Source organism: Galeopterus variegatus, unplaced genomic scaffold, assembly GCF_000696425.1.
Source record: "Galeopterus variegatus unplaced genomic scaffold, G_variegatus-3.0.2 Scaffold1164, whole genome shotgun sequence".
Taxonomy (NCBI): domain Eukaryota; kingdom Metazoa; phylum Chordata; class Mammalia; order Dermoptera; family Cynocephalidae; genus Galeopterus; species Galeopterus variegatus.
In genome coordinates, this window is record NW_007727275.1 from 321748 (window position 1) to 331048 (window position 9301).

Below are 9301 nucleotides of genomic sequence, written 5' to 3' on the forward strand. Positions count from 1 at the left end.
CTTTTTCAGTTGCTGGTTAGTGAGACATTTAAGAACAACAAAAAAATACTTTCTTAGAAGATATATGATAACATAGAGAAAACTATTGTGAAGAAAGACACATCATTTATGGGAAGCCTGGTGCAGTTCAGGAGTTGAAATGGGACAGAAAAAAAAGTTTATAAAAATGATTATGAATTTTAAATATGTTTTATAAAAGAAAGAAAAACTTGAGCAATGGCAGTTTGCTAAGCTTGTATCTTTATGAGAACAGAAGACTTAGCCAAACATCAAGGGTGCAAAACTCACCCAGGAAAATTTAGTAGAAGAAAAATGAAAAACTCATGGCTCGGAGTAGGAAAGCTGAGGCTCTGAACACATTCAAAGCAACCTGACAGACACTATGATTTTAGATGCCTTTAGATATGGAAATGATTCCAAATTTCAGACTGACACCATTCTCCACATTAAAAAAAGGAGAGAAAAAGGGCAAATTGGTATGAAGGCTGGGACAAACTACTTCTCAGTGTCGAAATTATTGACATGTGGTGTCTCATTGCACTGTAGTGCCTTACTTAATGGCATAAGTGTCGGGTCCACCGCCAGCCGACCTGAACAGCCCTAGCCTCGTTCCTTTTGGTGGGCGGGCAAATGGCCCGGATTCCTCTTTTCTTCTTGTCCCCTTTGGAAGGAGACGGGGGAAGAGAGCCGTGAAGAGAGGTGAGCACACCGCTGGTCCCAACCAGCCCAGTTAAAGGACACTCAGACGTGGCAGGGGTTCTGTCGAGCAGTTCCGTTTATTATCACACAAGCACTTGCTTTTAAAGGCAAATGGGGAAGGGAGGTTTTTTACGTAATCCTATCAGCTTAAAGGTCAAGGGCAGTGTTTTTGATCTCTACTCTTTCTATTTTGTTATTTCTTAGAATTCTCTTCTCTCTGCTTACATTGACCATCTGTTCTTGCACACAGTCTGCTTTATTCATTAGCATCTTTAACATTTTAATCATAATTGTTTTAAATTTCTGATTTATAATTCTCACACTCCTTCCGTATCTTAGTCTGATTCTGATACTTGCTCTGTCTCTGTAAACTGTGTTTTTGCCTTTTAATTGTATGTCTTATATTTTTTCTTAATAGCCAGACATGATGTACTGGGTAAAAAGAACTGCTGTAAACAGGACTTTGGTAATTCGATGGTAAGGTGTGGGTGGAAGAGAAGCATTCTATAGTCCTATGATTAGGTCCAGTCTTTTAGGGATACTGCGCCTCTGGACTATGAACTTCACAAGTGTTTCTCTGTCCCCCACCCCACCCCTCAGGTGGAAAAGGGTGGCGAGAGAGGGCTGGAATTGGATATTTTTCTACTCCAAGTTAGTCAGGATCTGATAGAACCACAGAAGATTAGGCTCTGGTTAAATAATTTCTCTTGAGAGCAAACCTTGTTAAGAACAGAATTCTCTGGTGATTTCAAAATTGTCTTTTTCCCTTCCCTCTGCTGGAAGCACAAGTGGTCTTTTGCTTTTGTTTTGGTTTGTTTGTTTTGGGTTTGGGTTTTTTCTTGACATTCACTGTGAGAGAAAAATCACAAAAGTGTGGAGCACCCCCCCCCCCAGTGACTTGATCCCCTAGCGTGTTTATCTCTCAGACTTGTCCACACTGAGCCTCTAGCAACTCGTCGATTACAGTTCAGGTTTTCCTCGCTGGCACAACTTCCCAGAGAGATTTCTACTAGTGGGTTTCTGCTCCAGTAAGCTGCGATTCTCTGTATTCACCTGCCAGTCTGTCCAATTTGGGAGATGGTAATTTGCCCTGATACACATTTTCTGAGGATCAAATCAGTAGATTAATCCTCATTTCTCTTACGGATAAAAGAAGAGTTGTTGATTTTTTCAGTTTTTCCTGCTTTTTACTTGTTAGGATGGAGTCATGACTTCCAAGTTTCTTACATGCTTAACTGGAAACTGGAAGTCCCAAAAGTGTTTTTACAAGGAAAAAAAAAATCAGATGATTTTGTCATGAACAGAACATGCAGAAACACTTAGATGCACAAGTGGCTACTCATGATCCTTGTGTATTGTGGCTTTACACCGTGAATTAAAACGTCAGTTTAGAATTCATCATCAGAGGACTGACACCGTCTTTATCCCTTACTTCACTGAGCCAAAGGTTCTTCAGTGGAGGGCAGCTGCGTGGGTAAGAGGTGAAGTGGCAGAAGCCAGACACTGTGATGTCATCGAGATGTCTTTTAATCTCTATTCCCCCTTCCGCTGAGGAAGTTAGAGATCCTCTTCTCTCACAATGACTAGATGAATCATTTGTCATAAAGAACTATCTACCATCCTGGACAAACACAGAAGAGACGGAGAAGGGCAGGGGAGGGGAGAAGAACCCCTGGGAAACACGCCAGTCTGGTCTCTGCTGTTTCACCCAGGTGGGTAGTGTGGCCAGTGGGTGGCTAGTGCTCTGGCCTCTCCTCTTGTCTGGCAGGCAGCTCCTGGCAGCCTTAGAAAGCTTAAGCTCATTGGTTATTCTGGAGGCAATGCATTAGAAGGCCACGGAGGTGCCAGATATCCACTTAAATCAAGCCACATTGAGAGCACTGAGCCCAGAGGACCTCAGGACACTTCTGGTTCGACTCACACTGGCAGCGGTTAGCCTCCAGCACTTGCCGATCCACATCATCTCCTTGGTCTCCAGGAGGAGCTCGTGATCTTCATATTTCATGGAGAGTGCAGGGAGTATGACTCACCTCTGGAAATTTCTTTTTTTTTTTAACCACTGTTTCCCATTGCATGAGGTTTGAGTGTCTCCACTAGATCTTTGACTTCAGGTTCACTCAGGTTCCTTCTGACAAACATGAAACACAGATTTCTGCATTTAAACTTGTTGAAGAATCTCCCACTGACCCCCTACCACCCCTGGCTGTTGTCAAAAAGACAGGCTGGGGTCACACCACTGGGCAGGTTCTGCTGTTCACATGTGTCCCAGCTGCCCAGTGTGGGTGGACAGTTTCCTTTGGACATACCCATGTGGAACTTGGTTTGGTCTGGAGTTCCATCACTGCCGCTAATGTTATGAGAGGAAGTGGAGGCACAGGGACACATTTGGGGGGTGTACTGGGCTACAGCTCCTCACAATTACTTTCTGTGGGGCACAGCCCAGAGGCCTGGCAACTGGGCTGCACCAAAGCTGACTTGGATTTGTAGTGCAGGCTTTTGGGCCAGGGACACTCTGGGGGAAGCAGAAGCCATGGAGGTCCCAGACCCTGGCACTGTTGGCTGCTTTTGCCATTACAAATCATAGCCTGGCCAAGGCTGGCCCTCCCCAAAAGCATGGCATCTCTGCTTTGATTTGTGCTGGTGGAGAGGTTGCTGTTCCTGGAGGGGACAAGGATGCTCTTCTTCCCCTCCAGGCTGGGTAGGGGGCTGACAGGCATTTTAACTGTGCTGCTAGCCTTCTGCCCTGACTTCTGATACTTCTTAGCCCCTCATTTTCTATTACTTCTCTGAGTATTCCTAGGGTAGGAATTAGAGGTGAGAATGGCAGGCTGGCTGAAAGTCCACTGTTTGGAGTTGGCAAAGATGCTTTGCTCTACCTTGTAGAGTACGGAAGGAGTGTGGATATTGGTCAGATCAGCTGAAAGCAAGTCTTCAGGGTGATGGTGTAGCCCTCCAGCTCAGATCTCTTGTAGCCCAGGAGGAGATAAGTGACCATCACCTCATAGTACTTCTGGCTCGTTAGTTAGTCCTGGATCTCTTCTTGTGTGTAACCCATGAACACCATCGACTCGATCTGCTTGGGGTATATGTCATGAGGGAGTGGCTCCAGGTAAGGCTTTAATTCATCATCTCCATGACTACATTCATCCATAGGTTTTTCATGTTTGTTCTAAAGTGATTCTCTGGCTGGGACTGAGAATGAGAAATTTCTTGAGCAGGTTTTCACCCTCCATGGACATGTAAAAGGGAATATGGTGTTTTCTGTTCCAGTTTCCATAGATTCTTAAAATTCTGTCCATCAAAAGGCAGAGACCTGCTGGCCAGTGTACATAGAATATTCCTAGGGATACATCCTACTTTTGGCCCTGGAAAAGTCTTGGGGCAGAATTAAAAACTGCCACAGAAGGTAGACAGCTTGTTGTGAAAAGGCAAATTCCTTGCTATAGCCAAAGTCTGCAATCTTGATAGTCATGTCAGCATCTAAGAGCAGGTTTTCACATTTAAGTCTTTATGAATGATAAACTCATGGTGACAGTCCTCCACAGCAGACACTATCTGGTAGAGGTTAGTTCAGGGCCCTTTCCTACTGCCATGAGCCACCAGGTACTCACACTTTTCTTTCACTAGCATACTCCTTGACAAGGTAGAGTGTTTCCTCAGTCTCTGTCACTTCAAATAATTTTATTATGTTGGATTGATTCAAAACCTTCATGTTTCTTACTTCACAGGATAGTTTCTGGAGGCTGCAATACTGTTGATCTTGTCAATAATCTTCTCAACTACCTTTTTCCCTATCAGGATGTGTTGGGCCATCTTCTCCCTGGCAAAGTCACCCTTGGCCATGGTCTTAAGAAACTGGTAGCTGCCAACAGAGATGGCTCAGGGGACATGGCTGAAAAAGCACCACAGTCTGTTGGCCTTATTCCTGGGCTTGGAGTCCAGGTGTCCCAAGGTCAGCTTAACATTGACAAAAGCTGGTGAAAAACTTGGTCTGAATCACCTCAAAAGAAAGTAATTTCAAAGGTCCGTCTGATGAACTGATCGTTATAATGAAATCAAGACACAGTGCCAGACAAAAATTTTCTAAAAGGAAAAAAATGAGAGCAAAGAGGAAGAAATAAAATAAAGAAAAAAGACAAAATGAGAAGAATGAAAAAGAGAAAAAAGAAAACAAAGTAAAAAGATAATAAAATGAGAAAAAAATTTTTAAAGAGTAAAGAAAAAATAATAACAAACAAAATAGACAAAACCCCACAATGTCAAGGAGGAAACAAGTTAACTTTCCTCCTCGGGGGCAAAGTTCCTCAGATCACTGAAAACTTGAGTAAGAAGGACCACAAACGTAGTCTCAGCCAAGGATCTAAGTGAAGGCTTGGAATTCCATAATCATGGCACAGCAATAAGCACGAACCAATCAAGGCTGGGGGTAATCCACAGTGGTTTTCTCACATTTCGGTCTCAAGAAACTTTTTCTCTTTAAAAACAGATTACTGAGGACCCCAAGGAGCTTTTTTTATGTGGGTTATAGCTATCAATATTTATTTTATTGGAAATTAAAACCCGTGGAATGCTTCAGTGACATTTTCATTTCTAGTTTGAAGAGCTGTTAAAATTTTTGGCTTTTAAAAGCTCGTGATGTCTACACTTCAAATATTTAATTCCCTTTTCTTTAAGTGATTAGTCCTCACATGGTGCCAATGTTTAACTGGCATTATGAAGCTATACAAAATGTTCTGTAGCATAAGACACAATAAGGTTTATTATTAACATCCATAAAGCTGAGGGAGAGATAACTTTCCACATATTTTTATTTCTTATTTACAGTTTTGCCCAGTTTCTTTGGAGTAGATTCCTCCTTTTCGTGAGCCACAGAACTCACTATGTTTCAGGATCTTTACACGTAGAGGTTATAGCTGAGGTCTGAAAAAGCAAGGCTGAACTCTTTCTTTTTTAAATCAACAATTGATCAAGCTACATGTGCCTTTCATTTAGCATGGGTAGTGAGGTCTGTGTGCTGGACATGGTACTGGTACATTAGGGTATAGGAACAAAGATGCACATGCAGAAATTTTTTTAACCATTTATTGAAGTATAATCTAGATACAGGAAAGAACACAAATCATCAGTGGACAGCTTGGTAGTGCTCACAAATTGAACTCCCCTGTTTAACTAAAACAGAACTTAACCAGCTCCCCTACATCTCCCATTCTCTTTCCTAGTTACTTCCTCCACAATAGTAGCCATTCTGTTTTCTAACAGCGTACATTAGTTTTGCTTGGTTTTGAACTGTATATAAATAGATATGTACAGTATTGAATCCTTTATGTCTGCTTCCTTTGCTCAATATGTTGTGAGATTTATCTATACTGTTTACTTGGTTATTCCAAATGCTTGATAGTAGCCCATTGTGTGGCTATAACACAACTAGTTTATTCACCTTACTGTTGCTGGGCATTAGGATAGTTCTGTTTTCTGATTTTAAGAACAGTGCTGGTATAGACACTCTTGTTCAGATCTTTTTATGAACATACTCTAATACACGCTCTTCTGTTGAATATATACCTAGAAATGGAATTTTAACCTTTTTGTGGGAGTATAGTAGTGTATCATTGTGGTTTTAATGTGCATTTCTCTGACGCCTAATGAACTAGAGCATATTTTTATATTTTTTTTGGTCATTTCCTTTCTATGAAGTACCTTTTCGTATTCCAATTTTCTAGTTGTCTCAAAGATATTACAATTTATATGTTTGAACAAATGTCTAAGCAAGGTTTTTAAAAAGTTAAAATTAACTTTTACCTTTTATTCTAACCTTCAGGCTCTATTCATAATACTTTTTGATTTTGTTTCAAAGATTTGAGGAATTATATGCATTTCAGAGGAATTGTAAATGCATATTCTGTAAAAGCAGAAGCTGAAGTAAAATTAGTTCCAAATATGATCTTCCTTCAATATCACAATTATTCAGACTCTTTATTAGAATACAAAGCTACAGAAGATGTGCTATAATTCTCATATCTTGAAAATCCAAATAAAAAAATATTTGTTATCCCCAGAGGGGACAGGTTCAAAGTTCACACAAATGTGCTATATTGTCTAAAATATATCGATAAAAATAATCAAATATCTTCTAATCTTAATATCAAAAGAAGAATGCTGTGATAAAGTTCAAAACTGAGAAAAATGATTACTTCAAGAAGTCAATGTGCAAACGATTAATCTTACTGTTAAGTTCTTACTGTTTAAATGAGGGGTCTACAGTAGGTGCTGCACCTGTTCAAAGGCTGTTAAAACTAAAATGTTTAGTAATATTATCTTACACTCCAATGCCCACATAGATTTAAGCAATATTTCTAGAGGATATTTTCACATGGGCACAGAGTGAGGCAGCAGAATTGACAAGAAAATATATTGCACTGGGAATTAAAAGATAAAAGTTCCAGCATATTCTCTTCTACTGACTAGGTCCTTGACAGCATCCTCAGCATTCTTCTCTAAAATGAGATAAAAATACTTGTCCTACTTAGTTATAGGGTTGTAAACTTTCTTTATGAGATTTCTCTAAAGATACCAATGACATTTTCCTCCCAAACATACAATCTTTTTGACAGGCTGTTTTCAACAAATTATAAAAAATCATAAAAATTATTAAGAATTATAAAAGTTATAAAATTGTTCTATAACTTACTCCTTTTCTTTTCTTTTCTTTTTCCCCTTTTCTTCCTTTCTTTTACAAATACTATAGACATCCACATTTAATTTTGAGTTTAAAATAAAACAATTGGGGCCGAGCCCATGGCACACTCAGGAGAGTGCAGCGCTGGGAGCACAGCAGTGCTCCCACCGCGGGTTCAGATCCTATATAGGGATGACTGGTGCGCTCACAGCGCTTGCTGGCTGAGCGCGGTGCAGCCGGTCTCAAAAAAAAGGACAAAAAATAAATAAAAATAAAATAAAATAAAAATAAAATAAAACAATTGTGTTCTGAAGTTCATAAGGTTGAGTTTTCGATACTTGATGTGTTTGGTGGCTGTAAACATTGAGGGAGCTGTGGCCTTCTATGATGGGTTACAGTCATTCTTTCCAGTCACAGCCACATCCAAGTGGATTTCACCACTCTCTCCACACACTGATTAAAATACAGTGTTGTGTCACTTGCAGCAATATTAGAGACAACATTGTCCTCATTTCAAAGTTCATCCAACTCCTGTGCTCTTTACTGAAGTCTACAAACAATATGGGACTTCATTTGACTTTCGAAAGTACTCCCATATAAATGTTAGGTTCACCCTCTTTTTCTTTCATAACGATTATATTCTGTCTTGTGCTCTCTCTCTCCCCTATTTTTTTTTTCTTTTATATTGTAAGAAAACAGCTGGCTCTTCTACCCTTCTTTCAGAAGTGGTCCTGAAGGACACTGTGGAAGATGATTGCATCTGAATATTCTAGTATCCCTTTATAATTCATTCTGAATTTGAAGTCCTTTGAACCCTCTCTTCAAATTTTGTTTTAATATGCACTATCATGTGGTATAATGAATTTTGTAAGTTTATAACCTACTATGTAATTCGGTACTATATTTGCTTTTTTTTCAGCTTAAAACCCCTCTTCACTGAGTAGATGAGCTTTGCTGGAAGTGGGCACAGAGACTACCAAATGCAGCCAGGCTGTGATTTGGGGAAGCCAAAGCAGAGTCAGGGCTAGCATAGAATGCAAATTTGAGGGAGGAAGGGCATTTGAAGACTCAGATGTCAAGGCTGGCTATTTGGTGTGGGGCTAGGGATCTCACCTGCTTATACGAGAAAACCAGGGTTCACTGCAGAAGAAAATTTGAGAACTTTCCTTCACATCTTTCAAAAAGTCAGACACAAAGGGTCAGTTGAGTCTCTCCTATTTCATACCCCTGACTGCCTATTTTTTAAACATGATCATCAAGGAGTCTTACTGATTTGGGTACCAGATTTCTCTTCTTGATATATATAAAGTTTTCATCATCCTTGTAGAATCTCTTGTATTCGTGGATACTTATTTGTTACTTTAATTTAGGATTGCAATAGCCTTATGCTGCATGGGCTTCTCTATCTTTCTTACTGATACAATTGATCAGTCATTTAAACAATATTTTTTTCATTGCTTTTCCATTGTTGCTTTGTTATTTGTTTTTATTTAAGATCAACTGTGTCTGCTAAAGATTTAATAACATATTTTCAATGTTTCTCAAGGACACTACTGTTTCTGAAGAACACTACTCCAACAGGATATTTAAGCAAAAGGATTCACTACCCAAGTTTCAGAAATATACATCTATCTTCATTTTGGAGTTTCTCAATGTATATCAGCATATTCATGATGCCAAGAAGATCTGAAATTCAAAAACATGTTAAACTTTAATTGTTCTTCCATTTCTCTAATATATTTGACACGATAAGCCTTTTAAAAATTAGCATTTCATGTAACACACTTTGGGAAATAGTAAACTAGAGTAATAATACCTAGCAGAAAAAAAAAAAAAAACACCTTTGAGATGCATCATTCTCAGCTGCCAGTATATAGTGCAATTATTTGTATGTTTAACTTATTCACTGACTTTAGAAACAGGTTA

The 9301-nt window shown here is 39.4% G+C and overlaps 1 pseudogene; it reads right to left on the reverse strand.

The window, feature by feature from the left end:
- Positions 1 to 2889: 2889 nt before the first annotated feature.
- The window catches only part of LOC103592513, a 9818-nt pseudogene continuing 3406 nt past the window's right edge, over positions 2890 to 9301 (reverse strand).